General features: G+C 44.5%; 1 protein-coding gene across 24 annotated transcripts in view; it reads left to right on the top strand.

The window, feature by feature from the left end:
• Positions 1 to 25,087, top strand: part of MICAL3 (microtubule associated monooxygenase, calponin and LIM domain containing 3) — a 161,708-nt gene that overhangs the window by 13,837 nt on the left and 122,784 nt on the right. The window contains exon 1 of one of the 24 annotated variants that reach the window (XM_072040055.1): positions 18,921 to 19,043. The exons of 22 other annotated variants lie outside the window; for them this stretch is intronic. The gene's annotated coding sequence lies outside the window, so the exon portion shown is untranslated. Of the gene's footprint in view, positions 1 to 18,920; positions 19,044 to 22,159; positions 22,279 to 25,087 lie in introns of those variants that run through there. One more of the 24 variants, XM_072040060.1, reaches the window with a different exon arrangement.

Genomic DNA, 25,087 nt, shown 5'->3' with positions numbered 1-25,087 from the left:
AGAACCACCGAATGGGAGGATATCCCAGGCCGGCAAGGCTTTTTTGATGGTAGAGAGCAATGGTGGTAAATTCTTCATTATGCATTTATGCCTTCATGCAAACTCTGATAACTCACAGGCATGATGCGTTCTCACAGTCAGAGTCTCGTGGTGGATTCATCCATGAGGCACAGTTCTGTGGTCCCAGGCTGTTAAGAAAGGAAGGGATTTCACAGCAATGACGTACAACAGAAATGAAAAAGAAGGTAACGGAAACAGAGGACAGGGCAGACACAGCCAGGTATGTTCAAGACGTGGAGGTTTGACTTGGCCCATGAGGCCGGTGTGTGCTGCACACCAGCCAGTCTGGGTTCTGCCTTTCCTTGTTGGTGTCACAACAGAGATGGATCTCGAAGGGAAGACTCGGCAGTGGACTGGAAATAAAGTGCTGTCAGATGAGCACAGTAAATCAAGATGAGCGCTAATTTCTTCTGTTGGATTTGGGGATGAATTGCCTTACAATGCTGTGCTAATTATGGCAATTGAGGAAATGATTCACAAGAGTGGGCAGCTGAGCGTGGTCCTTCTAGCAGCTGTCTTAGCTTAAGCTAGGTTGACTTATTTACTAGAATTGTGTTTCATTTGCTACAATGACGAGTTCTCCATTTTAATTCCTATGGCTTAGCTGCAGTCCTTTGCCACCTGGCAGGAGAATGGCAAAGCCCTCAGCCTGCCCTCAAAGTCAGGCGTGCAACTTGGCTGTACGTGGCAAAGTTTCTTTACAGGGGTGTGGACTAGAACTTTATTTCCAGTGCTGTAAGTTAAATGCTAGGCTGTGTAACACAACCATGATGTTTAGTGTTAATAGTTTCACTGCGTACTGCTTCATTTTCCTAGGGCTTGCTGCTTGCTTTGTTGTGGAGGCAATAGCCGTGCAATATCCCAGTCCTGGGGCACCTGGCAGCAGGTAGATTTTGTGATCCTGTTCTCAAATGCAGTCATGACTTAAAATAAGTAATACTTAAAATGCATTTCATTCAGTTGTCTCAGCTCTCTGCCCCAATTTCCCCAAGCAGAATGCAAAAGATTGGCATTTCCCCTGGCCGGAATGGCTCCTGCTGTGAGTTACACAAGTTGCTGTGACCTGCTGGAGCTTGTGCCACAGGCTGGCACAGCAAACGCATGCAGGGTCTACGGAGTTTTGGTTGTGGCAGTGAAATCCTTAGGTAGCAAGGTCATGTCCATGAGATTAACGTGCGTACAGCAGTCCCTTCCGTGGAAAGGAGTGTTTGGTAGACATTAACTTTTTATAGGCTGATGACACCCACGTACTGCAGAAAGATTCTCCGTTCTGTGAAGGCCTTAAAAACGGTGGTGATGTGAACCCCAGCCAGGCCCTTCAGCTCTGGGATCAGAGGGGCTTTTCTTTAGGAATAGAGCTTGGGGGGGGGGGGGCACAAGGGGTGGCCAGGCTTTTGGTAACATGCTCTGATTGGTGTCAGGCTGCGAGCAGCAGTCCGCTGCTGCAGTGTGCTCTCACCTGCACATCAGCTGGGGCAGCCTGGAGAGGTGCTGGGACCCTGCGGGTGGAAATGGCCTTACTTTGCTCCCAGGCAAAGCCCTGACAATCAGGAGTTAACACTTGGAGAGGAATGAACTGAGGTCAGCAGCACCAGCAGTCTGTTCAGTAAATAATTTTCTTTGTATACTTACTCCATTCTTTCACTCATTATTTGCTCCACTTATTCTTTTCCCTTCCTACACACACACACATGATTTTTTTCTGGCTTCATTATTCTCTCTTGCCCTAGTTATTGCCTTCCAGAGGCCACTTGTCACTGTGACCCTCCCTCTGGCTGAGGAGCTGCCGATGATAGGTTTCCTGTAAAAGAACCACCCTCGAGCTGGGATGGACACCTACACTGTGCGCTGGAGATGCCAGGCTGTTTTCCAGCTGCTCTTGCAAGTCCTCTTGCTCTGAGCACTGCAGTGGATGCACAGAAGGCAGCGCGCAGGAGGCAGAGTACTGCTCAGCCAGACACGGGGGGATCAGGAGCTGTTTCCCATCTCTTTTTCCCCTTTGGGGGCAGGCTGCGAGCTCCTGGGTGAGTGAGCATCTGATACATGGCATGTGCTGTTCCAAAATGCGAGGGGAAATCTGTTACAATGGCCGTGCTGTTACTGAGGATTTGGGTGACTGCAGGACGAGGCATTGCTTAATGGTGGAGCCTGCAAAATGCAGCAGGCTGTGATGCTGCTGCTTGGACGTGATGCGATGAAAAGAGAAAGCTCTGAGGGTCACGGATCTGAGGGTCCACAGAAAGCAGCTAGAGGAAGTACGACTGGGGAGGGGGGGTGACCTTGAACGTCTGCTCAGTGAAACAATCCAGGTGTGACTGGTGTTTAGGAAATAATTTTTTGGGGAGGCCTTTTGTTGGGGTGGGAGCAGTTCAAATGTTCTGTGTCTGCTCAGCGATCCGTTCTGCTTTTTCACTGCAAGTGTAGTACCTGCATCTTCTGCACGTGACGCTGTAACTCTTCCTGTCCCCAGGCTGCTGAGAGCTGTGCCAAATCGCTTTTTCTGGGCATTAAATTGCCCGAAGGCCTCACGAGCAGGAAGAAATGACTGTTTAGCAGGCCCAGTGTAGCAATTGCATGGCAGCTATGTAGACGATGGCCTGTGTATAGTAGTACACGCACTGGGGGCAGGAGGGGGGCTCTGGTCTGTGCTGCTCAGCCACTCCAGCCTAACGCTTCTCGCCTGCCGTTGGAGCCTCCGTGTACCTCTCCTTTGGGGCACTGTCGCCTCCTTCATTCTTCTGAGATTTTTATGCTTTCCATTGTGTTTTCTTAAATGAAAGGGCAGCTCTAGAAACAAACAAACAAAATTCCTTTCTTGCTTGCCTTGTGGTTTTCACTTATAAGACTGATTTTCCTTTCACTGGCATGGCAGTATTAAAAGCAGGACTCTTCTTGGCTAGACTCTGTTCATGCAGAGCCTGTGGGGTAAAATGAATGTAGTGCTTGCTCTAAGAGTTTGGGTTTTTACCCCCCTTGGTTTAAATATTGATAGCAGTGAAGTTAGGGCTCGGAAGATACTAAATGAAGACAACTGTTCCTTGTTCTCTGACAGACTTTGTGTGCAGCTTTCCTATAGCTGCATTGTTCAGTAGAGTGCTTTACTTTTCAGTAAATAGACAGTCTTTAAGGCCCTCAGGTTCTTCACATCTGAAACAATAGGCCTAATCATCAAAGCTAAATCCAAAAGGAGAACAATTAGGAAGGGCATGTTTTTTAGGAGTGTCTTGGGCAGCGCTCCTACCTCCAGCTGCTTGTTTTTATCCTGGGGTGCCGTGTCCTCTGCTCCTCTTGCTGTCACACAGCACAGCTGTCTGGGCACACATGAGAAGGCTGATCAGAAAAGTGATCTCAGTTTAAAAACAGCCGTGCTGGAATAAAAGGCAGCGAACCTGCCCAGGTTGGCTGCGCAGTCCCGTGGCTGTTGTAGCAGCACTCCTGGCTGGGTGGGATGGCTCAGTGTGGGGTGGTGATGGGGCTGCTGTCAGTACTGCTGGGGGCCTGGTGGGTGACACAGGCTGGGGTTGGTGCTTGATGGGGTGGATTGTATCTGGGGGACGTCCTTTTGATAGTGGTTGGATGAGGGACCACTGAAATCGCTGTTTCTCTTGAACCGTTCCTATTTTTCTGGTTTAGGGTTTCGGTTTCAAGGCTTGTGTTGTGACCATGTTCTGCTTTTCTAGGGTCCAGGCTTCTGCGACAGCGTAGCTTCCCCGTTAGTTGGTGTCTGCTTTCCCTCCTCAGTGAACTACTTCAGCTTGTCCCAGCTGGTTTTGTAAAGAAAAATTCCCCCTCCCTGTACATGACCTCACAATAATACTTGTACTAGGACAATGTATGCTGCTTGCTTGTTCTTAATTATTACCAAATACGTGGAAAAACTTGAGGCTTCTAATAACTGCAGAAATAACTACATTTTCCTGTGAATTGGTGATCAAAAGTGGTTAGGCAAAATGATTGGAATAAAGCAGGAGCACCCCGTGTGCCAGAGGACTTTTTATATGGGGTAGGGTCAAATGGATGAGAATAAACTCTGACTGCACTTGGAGAATGAAGCGAGGTGATGTGTCTTGCTGATTGAATGGAGCAGCCCCTTTCAAGAATGAAGTTTCTTACCTCTACCAAGCAACTCCAAGCAAGATCCCCAGTGAGGGAGGAGTCGCTGTAGTCTTGAAATAAGCGCTAGTGAAAACTGAGTCTGAACCCTGGTGGGTCCAGTGTTACTTGGATATACAAAGTCTAAAAGAGAGATTGAAAGGAAACAAGATTGGAAAGGAAGGACCCAGCTCTCTTTCCTGTTTCACAGCAGTTGCATATGAACCGGGGTGGAGCGCCCAGGAGATACTGCTAGCTGCCTTCTGTTGTCCTCCTGTACTTCGCTCCCTAGTTCAGATGGGCATTTGCAGCACTGCAGGATTCCTGTGCGTAGCCTGTGCTTATCAGGAACGTAGTGTTAGCTTTTAAACCAGCGAAAATAGTATTGATCCGACCTTACGCTGGAGTTCTTCCATCTCCAGCTGTTGCAGCCATTTCAGCAAGGGGATAAAAGCCTGCGTCCCCTCCATTTTTGAGGGGAGGTGAGTGAAGTGCAGGGTTATCGTACTGTAGATGACCTTCATAAGCTCAGACACAGCCAGGATAAGCATCTACGTCTCTTCCTGTTCCCGGGATCAGTGCATTAAGAAGGAACTTCTGTCTTGCAGATGTGATATACATGTTTGAGGGCATGAAATAGCAGCTAATGCATATCCTAATGAAGCCCTGCATCTGTTTTTACATATGCGTATGGGTATGGATTTGCAAGATAGTGTGGGTGTGAATAGATGCAGGCCTGGGAAAATTGTGATAGCTCGTAACTGTGCCGCTTGGCACATACAATGTGTACAAACAGAAACTTGTGAAACAGTATTCAAAGTAAAATAATATGTACCTCCTCTTCCTGTCTGAAGAGTCGTGAACCCTAGCATGCTTTTTGTGTTGTTTTTTAAGCGTAACTAGCACTTGCTGAGAATCTCAAACGCACCCACCTGCACCCACCCTTCGTGCTGTTGGGGACTTTCTGAATGGGAACCACTGTTGTGTGATGTTCACATCCCCAAGTAGGCAAGCCTTGACATGGTACAGGCAGGGAAGTGAATGGCATTAGTGAACGCAGCAACCATCCCTAATATACACTGTGATGTAGAATGAGTGGCTGCTGAAGTTGGCGTATTGGGAGAGCTGCCTCTAGGGGTGCATGCATCAGCCTGCTTTGTGACAAAGGTGCACCCCCCTCCTAGCGCTTGGTTTTGGTGGTTTTGTTTGGTTTTGAGATTGGTGATTCATAGTTACTTTGTAAAATCTGATCTGCTGAAAGCTGTAGTTCGATTACAAGAATGCTTCAGAAATCAATAGTGTTTTATTTGCTGTTAGATCTACAGAGTTACCAAAGCGCCTCTTTAACACCTGTACTATTTCTGAACTTTCCATCGTACTTGGTGGTCTGTGAGCCACTTTTACTCCTTTCACAAAGAGCAAGAGCATCAGTAATTGATTCTGAAGTCTTTCTGTTGGTGCAACTATCACTGATGTAAATGTTGAAAGACTACTGATTCACGGGGAGGAACACAGGCTGTTTGGTAAATTCCTTGATTTTACTACTGAGCTGGTAATTGGAGAAATAGGAATGCAGTGTTCTGCTCTCTTATTGACTCTTGTCATCTTGTTTTTGAAGGTGTTTGGCCTTTTATGAGGACTGACATAGTAGAGACAGCTTGTTTCGCTTCTAGTATTGACAGCATCTTTTTTTAACCTGTTGGTTTGGTGATTTTTGTCTGCAAGTTCCTACTGTTTATGCTTCTAACCCTATCTCTGAAGGCTTCCACTCCTCAGGCCAGCTGTGAGGTATTAATTAGACAATTCTATAATTACGTATCATTAACTGCTCTTTCAGGAAACCAAGAACCAAGCTTTTCTGTTACTACTGACTTTGTCAATGTAATACACATGGAACTGGAGTGCCAAGGATGGACTCAATTGCGATTCTTCCCTCTGGGGTCCTGTTCCTGCAAACTGTCAGCTAATGCCTCTTAAAAAACAGCTGTCAGCTATATGCAGGAGCTCAGTCCATGAACTCCGTAGAAATGTGCCAGTCTTCTCAGCTGAAACCGGGAGCTGTACTGAAGTAGAGCAGTTCTTGTACAGGACCAGTTTTGGCAGCAGCGCGTGAGCCATTTTCATTCTGTAGAAACTAGAAAATTAATAGGCAGTCAATAACAGCAGTTTCAGACTTGAACTGAATTGGAGTTGATATTTGAGGATCAATATATGCCTGCTCACCCGTTTTCCAAGGCAATGAGTGATCCAGCTGTTACTGCAGTACCTGCTCCTGCTGTAAGACAGCCTGTGCTGCACCTGGCTGTGATGTTTCCCTATGTATGGATTTCCTCTCATGAAATTGCTATGCCCTAGGGGATGCTTTTTCAGTATTGGCCAGTACAATGGAAATGATTTCTTCCCTGTTTGTTCCTGTGATCTTTTTTTTTTTTTTTTTTTTTTTTTTTTTTTCCCTCTGGTCGCACTGAGTTATCTGCTTCCAAATTAAATTATGGTGGTGACTTCCACAAGCTGTCAGGTGGCATCTCAGAGACCTTCCTCTGCGTGCTTCAGGTCAACCAACAGAGCAGAGGCAGCTCAGCTGGCCAGGGCTAACGTACGGGAATTAGCAGGGCTCTTGCTGCTCCTCCTCGGCAAATTAATAGAGATGAAACGTAAGAGGAATGAGGAAAAAAGAGCTTGGTAGTCCTGCATTCAGAAAGGGAAGTGGCCAGAACTGCTGTATGTGGCTTCTGTCTTCTAGTGCCAGCTCATTCATTTTAGTAAACCTGACTTGTTGTCTCTTATTTTCGTCTCACTTTGAAAGACTCCAAGTTTTTATAACTGTTTTTAACACTTCTGATTGAGAGACGTAGATCTTCCTATATAAGTTCTCACTTCATGTTCTGTAGAAAGATAGCTAGTGAATCATTCCTAGACTAGTATTGACACTGGTGATGAGGCAAAAAAGAAATTAAATGACCCATGGACTGATGACTGTGTTTTCTTATCTTAAGAGCACAAGGGAGAAGTATGAGAACGTGCAGTTTGACAGCTGAAGGAAGTGTGTATGGTGTGTTGGGTTTCTTTTTTTTTGTTTGTTTGTTTTTGTTTGACTCAGCTCTGACTTTTTAGAACACTTAAATGAACAGATGACTTGCTGTTTTTCCTGACCTGGCTTTTTTGTTTGGTCTCAGCTGAGGTGCATTTCACAAACAGATTTTGTGGAGGGTTTTTTGAATGGCTGACTTGCCAGATGTGAAAGCAAAACTTGGGCTGCTTTGTTGGTAAACAGTATTAAAAACAAAACATTTACAGCAGCGGGGGTACACAAATTTTGTAACTTCTCTCCTGAAGACAGAATTCCTTTTCTTCCTCAGCAGGTAGAAAGGAGGCCACAAATCTAAGCTGGAACTCAGTGTCCTGACTGGAGGCATATGAGGTATTTGTTATGGGATTTAGCTTTTTTTTCAGCCTCCTTATGCACTCAAGATCTCTGGTTAAGGGCAGGTGAAAGGCACCTTTCCCAATTCTTTCCTGCTCTGATGTGGCAGCCCAAGAAGCAAGAATTTGTTGTCTCCCTGTTTGATAGGGTTTTTAATCTGTCATAGCCCCTAGGGCTTTCTGGCATGGGTAGGTTGTACAAGAAGTCTGTGAGACCAGGCAGCGGGTTCTGTGGGCAGAAGATATCTTCCGTATTCCTTTTGAGTATGAGTTTCTATACACTATACTGGTAGTCATATCTCTCCAAGTGGCATTCCTCATGAACCTGGGTTCAGATGATCCATTGAAGCTGTTCTGGGACCCTGGACAGACGTCAGCTTCATGCTTCCCCTCTCTTTCTGGTATTGAGAGTGTGAGCTGTGACTTTTCTACATCCCACAGAAAAAGCTGCATGACCAAAAGTCCAAGGCTGTGGCCCAAGTGAAGTGTGGGGCTTAAAGAAAATAAAGAGAGAGGTAGCCTATGGTTGGTTAACGGGAAGGCAAAGCCCCACCGTAACAATTTGTTAATTGCTAGACAGCTTCCTTTCTGCAGAATGCTTATCAGACAGAAAGTGAGTAATTTACTTCGTGATTTTCCTCTGAATGCCAGTTCCATGATGTAGGGGAAGCAAAACAGCAGACCTGGGCTCTGAGAGGAGAGGGCTGCAAAGAGCTTGCAGCGTTTCAGGCCAAAACTCAATTCACTTTGGTATTTCCTGGTATTCCTGCAGTCTCATGGCAATAGGAACTTTCTCAGACGGTCCAATTCTAATGAAAAAGCTTTTTTTTTTTTTTTTTTTTTTTTTTTTTTTTTTTTTAAAAAAAAAAAAAAAGCAGAAAACCCCATCAAGTGTTATGTTTCCTTGTTTCCTTGGGCTTTGGTGAAACACCTTGGGCATAAGAGGTTATCATACACAGCTGCAAGTTTCCTCTACCTTTCCATGAAACAAACTACTTAGAAAATGCTTAGTCTTTGGGATGTGTTCATAAATTGTATGTTCTGACTGTGAAAAAGGCAAGATATTTCCATTTCCTATTATTGTTGTGTGAGAGTCCAGGGCAGCACTACCCAGTGCCTGCAGCTTGCATCCCTAAGGCTCTTTATTGTTTTCTTTGCGGAGTTGTGTATGTGCAATAGCAGATGTAGCTTGAACTTTGATTGCTCTGCTCCTTTCCACACCACTTGTGTTTTTGGCTATGCAGTGGCCGTTCATTTGGCACGCTGAAGTAGTGCACTTATCTCGGGTATCTTGATTCTCTGAGAATTTGTACTGCATACAGGCTTCAAGTCGATGTGTGCCGTGCTAGCGGAGAGAGAGAAAACTTCCAGCTTTATACTTGTCAGCTTGACAATGTGTCATGGGTTTTGTTCTTTTGCATGGTTGGTTTTCTCCTGTGCAGAAAAGGCATTTACAAACACCACTAGAACAAGCGAGCACGCTGCATTTGGAGAACTTGGAGGGCATGAACGCCAGCTCTACTAGCTTCCTTGAAGCTTCTTGTTGCAAATCATTGCTGCAGTTTGGTTTGTGGAAAAATTAGGTTCTTTTCTGCTTGCAAAGTTCAAACTTTACAGCTGGGGAGAGCTCTTCAACACCCAGAGGCCTGGGGCCTGTAGTACTGCTTGGTTCTCCCACTCTGAAATAGAAGCAGAGGCACCAAACAGCTTCGTGTGACTTTGTAAGGTTGCTGTTCCCCGTGACTGAGGACCGGCCTGTTAATATTAGCCCAGTTCTGACATAAATGACCTGTTTTTAAGTATTTCTTTTGTAATGTGATTTAAATCCTGTCTAAATAAAACTTATCTACAAGACTTGTTTCAAATCGGAGAAATAAATCTCAAGCATACACTAATAGTATCGTTTTGAATGTGAGGGGGCAGAACAAGTTGGTGCTAAAGAAAGCTTGTGTGTACCTATTTATCTTCAGCTATTGCCCTAAACGGGAAGGGCATGACCACTTCTCTGCGTTAGTAGCGAGGTGCCAAAATGTAGCACGTAGCATCTTGCTGACTGTGCAGATAACAACCCTTCCTTTTCCCTTCCTATTCCCACGGAGAACCCTAATGTACCCATAAACCAACCCAGCTGCTGTGCATCACGTTCTCTTTTGTCTTTTTCCTACCATGAGAGGAAAAGTCCATGTTCGGAGCGCAAAGCACCCTGTGCAAGGAAGATAACAGCAGGGTTGATGTTTTTAGGAGAGGGCTTGGCTCTATCGCCAGCTGCTGTCAGCTTGCCCTGGACTTTGTTATGAGACAGATAGTGCTTTTGGAAAGCCCCATCTCTGAGTCCGTGTGTCGAAGTGCCGCAGACTGGCTGGGGAGAGCTCTGTTTGCACAGAAAGTGTTGTGCATGCCTGCTCTCCCCTCAAGTGGGGCACCCTGTAACTGTTCAAGTGAATTCCTGCTGCCAGAGAGGAATTCCCTAGTGTCTGTAGGACAAAGAAAGTAAGGTGGATGGCACGGCTGAGCCATGGGGTGGTATGCAGAATGAGAACTTCACCGTGGGTGGTTTTACACTGGAATTTGAGGCAAACGTCCTTGATTGCGACTTTGCCAGAACCCTTCCTCATGGTAAAATAACAGCGTGGATACCTGTGTGGTTGGTGGCTGTTCTCACACAGATCAGGTGTATTGATGGCATCCCAAATAGCGAGGCTGTGATGTTCTCCACTCCCTCTTGGTGCACGTCCAGCACCTCGGGGGTAGCGTTTTGTGGGACTAGGCGCAGTCCCAGCAGGAGCAGCCTCCTCTTCATGGTAAGACACTTCCTACATGACTTTCTAGAGGGCCCGAGGAGAATAGGATTCAAATTGTGGTGAGAATCGTCGGGAATTAGGTGTGCAGAAATTTTTGGCTCTTCTAAAAATACTAGAATAGTCGCCTTGTAGGCTTGAAGCCTTGGAAATCTGGGAATCCAGACAGATTGGTTTAATTAGGAAGTAACTTTGAATTAGGAATTAAATTTGAAAGAAACTTTTACATTTCTGAGGGGGAGGGAAATAAAAAGTGCTCTGAAATAAATACTTGGTCTTAGAAGTGTTTTCACAGCCTTGGTATTAGGTGAGCTTGAGAGCCACTCGAAGCTTTTTGTGTGTGCAATAACTTAATCAACTTGAAGTTTGGCCTTTGAAGGCCATAATAGCCTCATCAGGGCGCTGTTAGTGGCTGAATTTAATATCTTCTGTCTAACATGGCAAGTCTAGCGTGGTGTGGTAGTTCTTGGGCAGTGAAGGGAGGGGAAGGGTTGTGGAGAAAGAGCGAAGAGTCTGTATGAGCTCCTGTGAAACTATGACTTTGCAGTGTAAGATGTATGTTGCAGGAAGGGCCACCTATACGGGCACTCTCCTGTCTTGTTTTCCACATTACCTTGGATATCTTGTTCTGAATGCTGGGGGCTCTGGAGGGGAGGCTGCTTTGTAAGGTGCACTTTCAGAAATTGTATTGCTGATAATACCTAGTGGATAGAAATAAATTGATCCATCCAGGTAGAGAGATCTCTGGACTTCCTGGTGAGATTCTGATACTGCAAAAACACGAGGAGCTTTCTGCAGAGTTGGATGATCTGTCTTACAGTAATTGTCTCTGCTGTTTGCTCGGTTACGGATGGTGTCCTGCAAACTGTTGCCAGTGAACTGACAGTCGCATCCTCCCCGCAGGTCAGGAGGCAGGAAAGGCTGGCTGAGGGGAGAGCAAGGAAGGAAGCAGAGCAGTTCCATGCGAGTTAGGCTGCGCTGAGATGGCCGTAGCCCTGCTTTGCATGCTGGCTTCTAAAGGTCCCAATTCACATCCCGGTCACAGGGGTTCCAGGGTAGAAGGTAGAGCTCGAAGCTCTCGCTTATAACTCCTGCATCTAATCGTGAGCGTGCTTATGTTCTTTGTTCCATATTATTTTGACACTGGTGCTGGTCGTTCCCATTTTAATGTTAGGTTAATGTACTCTCCCAGCTCGGAGAGAAGTGCTCCTCTTGGATGTGGTCAGCTGTTAAATCTCTAAGTTCTTGATGTAAAACTACCTGTGTAATTCAATACATTATGAAGAAAGTCAGCGAATACCTCATCTACCCATTGCCTAGGCAACTTCTGGTACCATCCCTCCTCTGAACAAATCTTTAGCTAACAGTCCTTCAGGTGTTGCAATTAGTTGTTTTGTAAATCTTAGGGAAGATCATCTTTCATGACTTGTGTTTAAGTACAGGCAGAGGTTGAGTTCCTGCCTCTCCCACCTCCCCTCATCCTAAAGCAGGCAGAAATATGGAAAAGACAATACTGTTTCCCTGCCTTCCACTTGCACTGTTAATATAATCCCGGGCTTTGTCCTTCTAGTAAGGCCTTATCACTCATTTTCACCACTCTAGAAGGTGAAGTAACCTCTTCAAAGCACCTCCGCTCCAAACTGTTTATTTAATGCTTCCTGGAAGGCCTCCCTTTCAGATTGAGTAATGCTACCAGAAAGACCCTAAAGTTTAGGGCACAGTGTCACAGTTGTGTGGGAAAATAACAGGTTTGCAGGAAATTTATTGAGGGGTTTCCAAGCACTTGAGGTACTTCCTGATAGAGAGAAACGTTCGGGAGTTGCACTGGATCATGAAGAACCGGGGAGGACAGCTGTGCTCTCCAAAGGCACTTCTTTGGAGCATCACTGAAAAAGGCCAGGCACACGATACCAGTGGACCCCATCCTCTAGCTGATTGCTGGCTTTTTTTGCTTCCCAATTTGATCTGGGCTCAGGCTGACCTAAAGATTGGCTGTAGATCAAGCTTTTCCTTCCCTTTTGAATTCAGGGAGGCATACATTTGTCACTTAATGCTATTAGTCAAGTGAAGTCCTTGTTTGGATCCTTGACTTAGTTTAAATAAATAAAAGTAAATGTGCCCCCCTTAACCTTCTGCTAGTCTGCGGGAAGTGTGTTAGTGCAGGGAAGGCTATGGAGGCCCCTTTCTGACCTTAGTACTGGCTGCAAGTACTTGTTTTTATGATATTTAATATGAAGCCAGAGGTTTCGTTTAGTTGATAGCCCCTGGGTTTCTTTGGCCAAGCAGTAGTGAGCTCAAATGCTATGTAAAAATGTTGGCTTTTTTGCTGGTTGAAACCAAGAAAGGAGTAATGCAATTTTGTTACAGCATTACTATAACATTTGTTAGTGTTTGTCTTGGGGAGCTTGGTAGCCAACACTGGTATACAGCGATTCATGAATTGTGGTAAGTCTTGTTTTGAAGAGATTGTTGGTAAAAATGCAAATCTTTTCAAGCTTAATGCCTTAATGTTGAAGCTTTAAGGTGGATCCCAATTTTGGCCTTTAGTCTCAGTTTCAAATTGCTCAGAAAGAGGTGGGAAAAAAAAGCTAAAGTAAGATAATCTTTGGGTTATTCAAAAGCATATGCAAGATTAAGATGTTTAGTTCTAACTCTGAAATAATTATTACCTAGAGCTTGTCTACCATTGCGTGGAGTCCCCTTACTGAAGAAATCATAGAATCATAGAGTGATTTGGGTTGGAAGGGACCTTAAAGATCATCTTTTTCCAACCCCTCTGCCATGGGCAGGGACACCTCCCACTAAACCAAGTTGCCCAAAGCCCCATCCAGCCTGGCCTTGAATATTTCCAGGGCAGGGCGTCCACAGCTTCTCTGGGCAACCTATGTCAGTATCTCACCACCGTCATTTATAATGTTGAATGTGTCTCCTTGAGACTGGTTATCTTGAGTATATCTCCTCTGCCAGGTGTGGCCAACCATTCATAGAATCATGTAGGTTGGAAAAGATGTCTAAGATCATCAAGTCCATTAGGGAGTGTATCACTGCCAAGTCAACCAGTAAATCATGTCCCTTAGCACATCTACACATCTTTTATATACTTCACGGATGGTGACTCAACTACTTCCCTGGGCAGCCCATTTCAATGCTTTACAACCCTTTTAGTGAAGATTTTTTTCCTAATATCCAACCTAAACTTCCTCTGACACAACTTAGGATAAGAGGAAATGGCCTCATCACTTGTTGCTTGGGAGAGACCAACCCCACCTTGCTACAAACTCCTTTGAGGTAGTTGTAGAGAGTGATAAAGACTTCTGTGAACCGCCTTTTCTGTAGGTTTGATAATCCTGGTTCCTTCAGTCACTAAGACATAAGACTTGTTCTCTAGACCCTTCACCAGCTTTGTTGCCTTTCTTTGGCCATGCTCGAGCACCTCGATGTCCTTGTGGTGAGGGGCCCAAAACTGAACACAGTACTCGAGGTTGCGCCCTCACCAGAGCCCAGTACAAGGGCACAATCACTTCCCTAGCCCTGCTGGCCATGCTATTTCTGATACAAGCCAGGATGATCTTGGCTTTCTTGGCCACCTGAGCACACTGCTGGCTCATACTCAGCCAGCTATCGACCAGTAATTCCAGGTTCTTTTCTGCTGAGCAGTTTTCCAGCAACCCTTCTCCCAGCCTGTAGTGTTGCACGGGGTTGTTGTGACCCAAGTGCAGGACCCGTGCTTAGACTTGTTGACCATTGTGGAGCTGGCCTCACCCCATCAATCCAGCCTATAAATGCTGAGCCTTACACAGAAATATGGGGAAGAGGCTTGAGCTTCTTAGTCATGTGGTGGAGCTGCAGCCTCTCCACTTGGTTCCTGCCTTCAGGAGTTTCGTGGTGCCCAGGTAGCAACCTCAGCTCTAACACTGGTTTAATTCCGTGCCAGTGATGCAGGTATGTTAGGCATATTCTGGGCTAGGTCACTTAGCTGGGTGCTAGATATAAGGTAGTAAGTAATGCTGTTTTCTTCTTATGCGTGAAATAATTAGTGATAGCTCGAGTCTTCGACTCTGCAGCTATGGCAATCTGTCTCTAGTCATGTTCTGCAAGACGTTGGATTCATCTCAGATGAATAATGGTTGCAAACTGCTTGCAAATATTATGCCATTCATGCCATCAAATATTTTGTTTTGTTCTTAAATAGTAACAGTTATTTAAAAGAGTAACACTCTCTGTAGTTGCATAAAAGCTTGTATGAAGGACATAGCATATGGTAAACATCAACTGTGGTTTTGCAAGGTTTTGAGTCTTGGAACTGCTGCAATGGTTGGTGTTTAGCCCCCCAAGTAGCCAGGGCAAGGGGTCTGTGTGGGGAGCAATCTTAATAAAGTTCACAAGGAGTAAATATTTGATTCTGAATATCAAATAGCCCAGGCTTGTGCTCTGTAATATGGAAAAGGGGTGTATGGGGGTGGGGGATCCACCTCCAAAAAAATACTTTGGATATTGATAGCATCTCAAACCACCCCCAAAAACACGTTTCAATGAAACGAAAATAGTTGCATGGAACAGCTTTTGACAAAGAGAACAAGCCCAGAAGTGTGACCTTTACAGAGATGTTTTTGACAGGACGTTTTCATGAGGCTCTTGTACTAACCTGTTCTTCCTTGCTGGTGTAAAAATGTCAGGTATGCAGACCAGTCCTTTTTTTTTTTTTTTTTTTTTTTTTTTTTTTTCTTTTTTGAAATACTCCTTTTCTGAAATTGAATTTGGAAGCTGGAGGAGATGAATGTTTACTCTTTGAATCCCAAAGTGTCCTTAACACAGCAGGGCTAGTATGGTCTTACCTGCTGAATTGTGCCTCAAGAGGCAAAGATTCAAGGTACGGGCTGCTCCTGCTGTGCTGAGCTTCAGACTGGGGAGGATTTTTTTCTGTCACTGTTTTCTTATTCTGGAGTCTTGCTCGGTGCCCGTGTCTGGTGCTCTGGTGTCACAAATGGATTTTGTTTCTAGAAGCCAACAGCTCCTTCTTAGGTATAAAATATGCCTTTGGCTAGGCAGATTGTGTACAACTTTCTTGTTAAGTGCCAGGTGACTTGTTTTGAACAGCAACACACTCAAATTCAGATGTTTCCTGCTCTAAAGAGCTTATTTGCAAATGACATTGCTCTTCTCGTAACCTTCACTTTGTATCCCTCAGTCTAAAAATGCTCACTGCTTGTGTAGTGTTCCAAGGACAATATTTTACTTGTTTTCAGCAGGAGACCGATTTTTTTCCAATTGTGATTCATGTAATTGTTTACAAATGAGAAATTTTGGCTGCATGTTGAACACTTGAAAAGATTACCTTTGTGAAGTTTGTTACATATTTCAACACAGATTTTTTTTATTTTTTTTTTTTACAGCATAAATATTCATGTGGTTTCTTCCCTGACCTGGTAGGCCAGTTTTTCTCTGGGTCACAAATGGTTCAAAATGGCTCATAACCTGCTGCAAATTGAGATGCACTCACGTGCTGGTCGTCTTTAGGCCCCTGAGGCAGCAGTAGCGAACCCAAGCTCTTTATACTGTGTTTTTTCCTTCTGCCTTCAGACTGTTTTCAGGATCAAGCCATTTCTGTCTGCTTGTTTCTGCACACTGATCAAACAGCATCAGTTTCAGCATCTAAACAGCTCCTGGAATTAAGACTTGAAAGGCCTGTTCATTTACCTCGTTTTGTTTTGTTCTGTCAAGGTTAGTAACACATCAACTCTGGAGAAAGTGCATTCACGTTTGTGTTCACAGCTTTGGAGAGAGCAGGTTCCTGTCTGAATGCTTCTTGGAGAGGCGCTTCACAGCAAAGTGCTTGTGTAATGTGATTTGTTTTACTTGCTGTAATACAGAAGGAGGAAGAAACTATGCATGGCTCTCTTGTAACACTCCAGGCTTAGCATCCCTGTGCATATAAGGTGCTCCAGCAGAGAGCTTTTGTGTGTTGGGGTAACCTCCAGGAAGGCTGTCATGGATGCAGGTCCTGCTGTGCTTGGTGCACTCATGGGTGGGACTGCCTTTGCTGTATACGTTTGTAGAGCTCCCCGTATGGCCAGGCAAAAAGCTCAGCCTGGAGGCCAACAGTGCCCAAACTGTCTGACATGGGCATGCTCTCGGTGTTCTGCTGCCAGAACCTTTTGGGTTTGGGGCTTTTTGAAGCATCTTCAATCTCACTCCCCACGCCACCTTCAGAAGATGGGGAGGCCGCTGTGCATCCCCGTGCTTGAGGATGGTGAAAGAGAAATTACAGAGGTGCTTGTCTGAAGGAAGAAGAAATGCCAGCAGTCTAATGTTCCGCTTCCTTAGGCCTAACAAAAGAACTGATGAGGTGTTTGAGTGACACCTTTTGATCAGTCGTTCGGTGTAGTGAAGCCTGTAACTGGGGTTTCGGCATTAACCTGAGCTGAGACCGCTGGCAAGAGCCTGAAGAAGAGCTTTCCAGTTCATGGGGCTGTGGAGTCCTGATAAATCACTTGTTGGCACACCGCATTGCTGTGGCAAGGGTGGAGCCTGTCCCGCTGCTCTGCTGCCAGTGTCTTTGTATTTCAGGGCACTAGCTAGGTCTGTAAGCAGCCTTTTCATGGTCTTCTTGGTCCTCTTTCTGTGACTGTTCAGCAGGTGATCTGCAGTGTGATGGCAAGAAGAGGTTTTGCAGTCCTGTTGCAGGATTTGCCCAACCCAAGGAGCCAGAACTGTTCTGGCTGGCGCTGAGTTCATCCCCCCTCTCTCCATCGTTGATCATTCCTCACTTTACAAGCTACTCGAACACTAACGTTTGACATCTTCTACATGTCTAAAGGCGATATTAAAAGTGCATTTACTAGCTCTTCTGTTTTTTCTAGGGGAATAACAGCTGCCGCAGTTGGAAAAGGCTCCGTCTGCAGCATTCCCCCTGCTCGCAGGTTACAGGCTGCCTTGGCACGGCTGCTTGTTGACGTGTGGAGCACTTCAGTTTAGGGTCATCAGTTCAAACGCAGCCACGGTCAGCGGTGGAGGAAAGCTGTTACCACGGGAGGTTTTTTAATGAAGTGAGCTGGCAATCTGTCAGGCTCTTAGGGCACGGGTTTCTGCAAAACTGCCATAAATGGTACTTGCAAATAACCTCGGAGTCAAAGAATTAAGCAGGTGTCAATGATAATCCAAAGAAACGAAGTAGGCACACGGGGAGTAACAGGCACTGAGCAGTCATGCTTGTACAGCTGATAAATGAGGTGTTTATACATTCCTTCACCGACTTCAAATAAGAAAAATCTAGTCAGTAAAGCAGTGAGAAGCCTGCAACTATATTCATCTAAGTTTTACTGTCCAGATAAAAATAGAAACCTCTAATGATAATGTTGCTGGGTAAGCAAGGCACCACTGGAGCTGTGCTTTTGTGGTCAGAATAGGCAGTCCTTGAGTTCCTTTTGACTTCTGGACGGCCTTTTCTATGTCCCAACATATCACTTTTTTATTATTATTATTTTTTAAAGTTCCAGTAGACCTTACAGAGCTCCACTTAACTCTGTCTTGTATGCCCTGATCATCTGAGGTGCTGTGTGTTGTAGTGCAATTGAGGCTGACTTTCCCCCACTGTAATTAGCTCTAAAACCAACGGGAAGAACTAGAGGCTTCCTCTGTTGCCCTCCTGTGAACTCGGCATGGAATTGCCCTTCTGTGTCACTGCCCTTCTGCTTACTGGGGACCGAAGGGTGCGGCAGTGCCGTGCTTCTCTCCACCTGTTTCCATTGTTTGGGGTGTAATTCAACAATTTGCTTGAGCAGTTGAGGAGACAAGGAATGCTTCACCACTCTGACAAACAGTATCTGCACTGTCATTTTCTTTCTGGAGGCTGCCTCCTCTGCCCCACTCCTTCTTTTTCCTGCTTACCCCCACGTGCAGGCTCTAAGCCTAGCTAGACAGCTCCATTCACACAGATCTTGCTATTCCTTAGGGATTAAAAACAAATGAAAGTAGCTGGCCCTGAAGTTTCTTACTGAGAACAGTGATTCTAAAAGCTGTTCTGGCTGGAGCTGTGGACCTGGAATAGGTCTCAAAACAATTTTATTTTTCCTCTTCTCCATCCCAGTCTTACCACATTGTGGTCAGGAATCCTTTTTTTTAAGTTCCTGATGATTTGGGATGTTTTCTTTGACTGAAATCAATGTGTACTCTGAAACGTACACTCCTGGCATGAAATCATCCGCTCTAGGGAGAGCACAACTGCCACATCACCAGGGCTCTGTCTGACCTCACCCCGTGTGTGTGTGAGAGATGGGGAGAAAAAATACATGTAAAAGGAAAGCATTCAGTTTCCACCGAATGCATGCGTGCTCTAAGAAGCTGAGAGTCCTTAAGCTCACTCGTATTACGCTTGTGTGCTGTTTCTCTTGCTCTGCCCTTGCCCTTTAAAATCCCAGATGCTAGATTCCTGCTTTACACCTGCACCTCTCTCCTTATCTGCCGGAGGGTGCGTGGTTTAATGGCTGAGCCGAAGCCTGCGCTGCTTGATTGGTAGGCGGTGACGTAAGTGTGCATAATTAAAATAATCAATTTCCCTGGAGTGCAGGATTGAAAAGCAGGAGGTTACTCAGCAGGATGTGCGCTCTCGTTCTGGGGGAACAGTGAAGAAAGGGAGCAAAAATGCTGGAGCAGTTTGCTTCATTGTACCACGTAAGTGACAGCAGCGGCTGAGGAGAATTCCAGCGTGCTCGGGGACGGGCAGATTTTGTGCTGCAGTCAAGCAGAGCTCCTCTTGAGGAAGGCTTTGTGGAGGCTGCAGGATCTCTCCTTTAAAATGGTGGCAGGCTGGCAAAATGTGGGGATTAAATAGAGACTAGGAATGCATATAGGGACTTGAGGCTGAACGCTAATTGCACAACACTAATTGAGTGTAGCTGTTGCTTTATTGTGTCTAGCACTTCTTGCGAGTAATCCCTCATCTTGCTGCTCTGAAGATGAGTAAATAGGTTTTACAGTGAGGACAGAATGTGCTTTCTTGGCAGCAGGCTTGTTTCCCACTGAATTTGTCTTCCTGTTTCTATAAAACTTCTTTCTGCATCTTGGGTGCGCTTGTTACCCCATATTGCTTGTCTTTCATGGGCACGTGAAATGCCACATGACAACCCCTGCTGATTGAAGAAGAAAAAAAAGGCTAATTAGGGTGTGTAACCGACTCATAACCCTTTCAGGGATCTGGAGGACCATGCTTTGGAAGGAAATATGGAAGGCTCTTGTAGAAATCGTAGTTGTTAAGCAGCGGTTGCTTTCTGCCTGCTTAGGCAGAGCTTAATTTTCTACTTCCTTACAAACATACAATCACTGCGCTATCTTTAGCTGCTTTGTGGTACAGCCTCACCTCGTGAAAGACAGAGCATCACAGACAGTTTACATTTTCCCAAACAAAACATACTCAGGAGAGTAGGCATGTTCCAAAGCTCTGCTCTTTGAGCAGCTTGCTGGCTGAAGGTGGTAAATCAGATATGTTTTAAAGCTGAGTGAAAATAATCTATGGAAATAAGATATTTTTTTTTTACATTTTGAGGACCAAACCTGACTCTTCTGTTTAGGGAAATTCTTCACTGTGAATAAAGTATGTAAACCTCTGAAGCCTTGCTTTGAATCCTCAGAGAATCAGATGGTCATGTTGAAAATGGACCATGAGCCAGAGCCTTAACCTTGGTCCTCTGAAAATTTTCTTAACTAGAATTGAGCATAGGTCAAAATTCACCGTAACAAGGTCATATAATTCTTTCCATTTTAGTGGCCCTGTCCTTGTTCTAAGTATTGATTTGAATGCCGAATAAACACTTCAGGCTTAGTCTTCATTCAGAAATTTTGTGGAAGTCTTAGTTAAGACACACTATCAAGTGAGAACAAGAAAAGGAAAAAAAATGGTGGGAAGTGCTTTTTTTTTTTTTTTTCCAACTAAACCTGTACACTTACTTAAACAAAACTACAAGTTTTGTTGAAAACTGTTTCACGTTCTCACTATGTTTTTGAAGTGTGGGTAGAGCTGGCTTTTTACCTTTCGCTATTTTAAATTCCTAAAGTCTCTTCTGTTCTGACTAAAAGATAAGACATGACATCTGCAGTTAACAGGCAAAGGTAAGATGCTCTAACTTGCCCTTTCCTGAGGTACTATGTGATTAATATTGAATACAAATGATTACACTGAAAACCCGAACAGCTACAATAACCTTTTGCTGACACTGTTCCTAATTGAAGTTGGCTTTATTTGTTCCAGACCAATTAATTCTCTATGTGGAACAAATGTATTCCCAATAGAAATGTGTGGGTTTTGCCTGGCTGACCCTTAGGGAAACTTCGGGGAGTCTTTGAAGGGGGGACCTGAATGTCCAGTTATTGCTGGGAAGCTGTGTCACATAAAGTGCCATGGATGCTGAAAAACCAAGAGAGCTGTTGGCAAAAAAAAAAAAAAATATATATATATATATACATATATATAATCTATAAATATATATATGCAAAAGTTTGTGCTGTTATTTGAATGAGTAGTGGTTGTTGCAGTGTCTGACTTAAGGTGAGATGTATTAATACTCAACATCACCTGGGGTTTGGTTGTAGGGTTGGGTAGAGCAGCTGTTTTCACATGCAGTTTTGGCATGCTTTTGGCTGCCAGAAGAAGACTTTAAATAAATAAATAGGCAGCGACGGGTAAAGTTGTGGTAATTGCATGGGAACTGTTGTTGTTTGTTGCCATAATTATACCGAATTGTGGTTCCTGGCTTTGGGTGGTGGAAGGGTAGGCTGAGGAAGGCGAGCTGTTTGGTGTACTGACGCAGTTAGACCAGATCACAGTGGGTGGTATGATACAGCTGTGATTTTGGTGTCTTCTGAATATATGGTAGGTGTACACCTTTATGATTCATTTTGTCTGACAGTATAAAGTTTTTGTGTGTTTTTAAGTTTAGAAACCTGTTGCTTTGGTAGCTAGTAGACATTTTTCTTTCCATCTTAGGGGGTGGTGACACAAGCTCTTGCAATAAAGTGACACAGACATAAAACTAGTAACTGCTTATAACCTAGATAAAGCAATTCTTTTCCTTCAGGAGCTCTTTACTCAATATAATGTATGCCACTGTGGCTATGTAGGTAGTCTCTTGTATGCCTGCTGTACTTTAATTTTTCCTGTGGCTAACTCTACCTCTTCTGAACAACTCGCATGGAAAGCTTGCCCATCAACTGGCACAAATACCATCTATTCCTTGACTTGAGATTCCCAAGGAAATGGGAGCAAGATTGTCTCCCATCCTGCTCTGTAGCTGTGTGTATGAGGGCTTGAGGGAGAATGGCTGGGGACACTCAGGTAGGGAAAAGCTCAGGTGTTAGTGCTGACATTTGAACTCAGCTGTTTTGCCGGGCACCCAACCTACTTGAGCTCTGAAAATGTTAATGGATGGTGTGGGCAGTATTGGAGCTCAAACGTGCTGTGTAAACCCTTAAACATCTAACATTGGGATGCTTTACATCTCACAAGCTCATTGCCCTCACAGGAAAATAAAGCTGGTGTTATTTCTTTAAACAGTCTAATTTTAAATGCCTCGAACAACAGACTTCCACAACTTCCCTTGAGCGTGTGCCAAGCTGATATGAGAGCGAGCATTCAGTTTGTTCCCCAGCGCTTCTGATGTGGGTGTGAGCTTTTCTTTACTGCTTTGTCACAGTTCCTAGTGGCAGCCCTTTGGATCGCCCGCATTGATGTTCCTCCACGTTTTTTGGAGTTAGCTGGAGTCCTTAAAAGCCAAAGTAAGGTCCTGGAATGAAACTTCAGTTACTGTGCGGCTGCTCTGTGCAGAACAAAAAGATAGTGGTGAAACTGCAGGCTTTTAAAGCTGAAGTACAATATGGCAATAGTAAGAGAGTAATCAGAAACTTTCTTATAGAGGTAAGCAAGATGAAATGTCTGAGTTTTTAGAGGCATTTGCTTAAAGTGTCCTGAGTGGCTAAACTCAGCGGGAAGATCTAGGGAAATAATTCATATTCTGCCTTTGGCAGTAAGCAGGCTGGGTGTTTGTGGCTATGCGTGTAACACTTCTAGTTAGACTTAGTGCACTGCAACTAAAAACAAACAAAAATATTTTCCCCTGACAAGACATTGTTGATTTTTAATGATTTTTTTATGAACTGTCACCCACTTTGAAAAATCAGAGAGACTGTATCTTATGCTGTGCTCCCTGGGATGTGAGAATATATCCATAGGGTGGCTTTTCGTGGTGTGCATAAACCAGCGGAAGATCACGGTGTTGCCCAAGGGGTGGGTCCCATCTTGTCACACTCCTTGCGTTTCTTTTCCCCTCCTGTTTCTGTTATGATAATTGCACAGCCCTGTGGGAGCTGGATCAAATCTCAGATGTGACTGAACAAGCCAGTCTTGTTTCTTAGGTTAGGGGGTGGCGGCGGTGGTGCGGTCTTCAGGTGAAACTCTTTGTTAGAGCCAAGATGAGGGGCGGGAAGGAGGAAAGGGAAACGAATCCCTTGAATCAATGGCAGCACAACCCTAAATAACTTGAGGCAAGCATGGATCTGTGCGTGTGGAGATGCTGCGTGCATGTGCTGTTAGTTATTGCTTTGAATTGTGCATTAACAGGAAGGGCATGCGGCTAGGTTTCCGACCGCAGGAGTGGTGCCGTTCCTTTCTGCAGTATCATTATGTACTTAATACTATCGAGCAATATGGTTTAATAAACCCAGTGAAACCACAGGACTCGGGGAGAAAGCTGTAAAAATCGGGAACTGGTTTTGATGAGCAAGCATTTTGTCTCTGGGGTTTTTGAAGGCAGAAATGTCTGCTAGCACTTCTGCTTTTATCGCAGCTTCTGATTTTTTTTGACACGTTTGAGATTATATTTCAAGGGTTTGGTTTTAAGGAATGTCCACTTTGGTGTTTTGAGTCAATATTGAAATTTAGTATGAAAGCATATCAGGACATTAAATAATGCTTAGTATACTGTATCCCATATTCTCTTTTTACAGTACTATGAATGTAGGAAAAGCAAAACAAGTGATTCTTCTGAGATATACTTACCGAGCTCAGCATAGCTCACTTGCTGGTGATGGATAACAGAGCTCTTACCTCAGGAATCTCTAGTGCCATTCCAGGGCGGTTACTGGGGACTGAAATAGCCTGAGAAGAGTGCCCTTAAACTCACAGAATTAGCAGCTGATTTGGGATAGTTTATCTGTCCCCCTCCTAGAGACTGTTCCCTGCTCTGTTCTTGGCAGTCTCAGTCAGAGAGATGGTACTGAAAGGAATCCCTCTCTTTCTAGGATGGTTCCCACTTCACTGCAGGATCAAAAGCAAAGAAAGGAAGGAAGAAAAAAGGAAAAAAAAATATAGCTTTGACATTTCCTGCTATTCTGTTTGTAGTTGATTTAAGACTAGAATCTGCAATAACTGTGTTGGTTACTTTATCTCAAAACTGAACATCGTACCATTATGATATATTAAACTATATGTATGCATGCTATATAAGCTATGCAGTTTATTACATAAACTGTAACTATAAATGCCATGGTATGTTTAACTCTTTGGGTGAGATTAGCAGTGCTTTTAATAAAAGCTGTAAACAAATCTGTACTCCTGAAATCAGTCTGCTTTTGTCTCAGTAAACAATGAGCTTGAGAACTCAAAGAAGCATTGAAGTAATTTGTTTGAACTTAACTGTGGTAAGGAAACAACTTTCTGAAACTAAGCACTTCTGTTCCTTTTAAAATCTTAATGGCGTATTCAAAGGCCGGGGGTTGAAATGGGGCTTGAAGAGTTATACCAGGAGGAATATTAAGGATTGCAGGAGGTGGGAAGTGTTTAATAATTTGCAGAGCCCTATTATATCTCTGAGAGGTGCTTTTTACCTGCTTTTGAGGGGACAGGTCACTAGAGAAGAAACTTAAGTCTTGGGTAGAAGAAATTATTTTATAATTATGGACTTTCTCTTTAAATGAGAACAACCTTGTTTTTAAAAGTCAGGTCCCTGTGGTAAGACTGCCTTGCCTTTTTATCCAAAGGGAGGGTGGTTATCGCATGCAGAAGTTCAGTGAACACTTGCACGAGCAGCAGCTGCTCTCTTTAACCTAAAAACCTTGAATTATTGTGCCAGAACACAAGTTTTTGTTAAAAATGTTTGCTTGGGATATTTTCAGCTGTTTATGAACAAGTCTGGGCAGTGACAGCATACGGTAACAGGGCAGCTGAACTTAGTCTGGCTCTGCTACCTGGGCTGCGTGCTGTGAGACTGACCCTGGGCATCAGGGAAGTTCGGGAAGCTTTCACTTGGTCGCTGCTTGAAGTCTTGTCTAGCAGAAGGCTGCAACAAGCTGTGTGGAGCAGGGTAGTGAAGTATCTTCTGTATCCCCCAGCACCTGTTGCCTCAAATAACCACTGCCCAGGGCATGTGCTGCCATGCAGGGCTGTCATTTACACGGCACTCAATGAGTTCAGGCTAGTTAATGGAAGTCTGTCTGAACCCCTCCTAGGCCTTACCCCTTAATGGTGCTGAGGTGATTAACTTCACTTTTAGACTGCTGGCTGGAACTCTCCTCCAGCTTTGGCCCGATAATCCTCTCAGATCCTGTTGCCAGGCCCTCCTATAAGGGAACAAGGAAAGGGAGAAGGAGCAGGGATGTACGAGAGCTGACCTGGTAGAGTTTTGTCAGGCCAGCATGTGTGTAATAGATTTCCACAAAACTCGGCTTTC

Source organism: Anas platyrhynchos, chromosome 1, assembly GCF_047663525.1.
Source record: "Anas platyrhynchos isolate ZD024472 breed Pekin duck chromosome 1, IASCAAS_PekinDuck_T2T, whole genome shotgun sequence".
NCBI lineage: Eukaryota > Metazoa > Chordata > Aves > Anseriformes > Anatidae > Anas > Anas platyrhynchos.
This window is presented reverse-complemented; position numbering and strand designations above follow the sequence as displayed.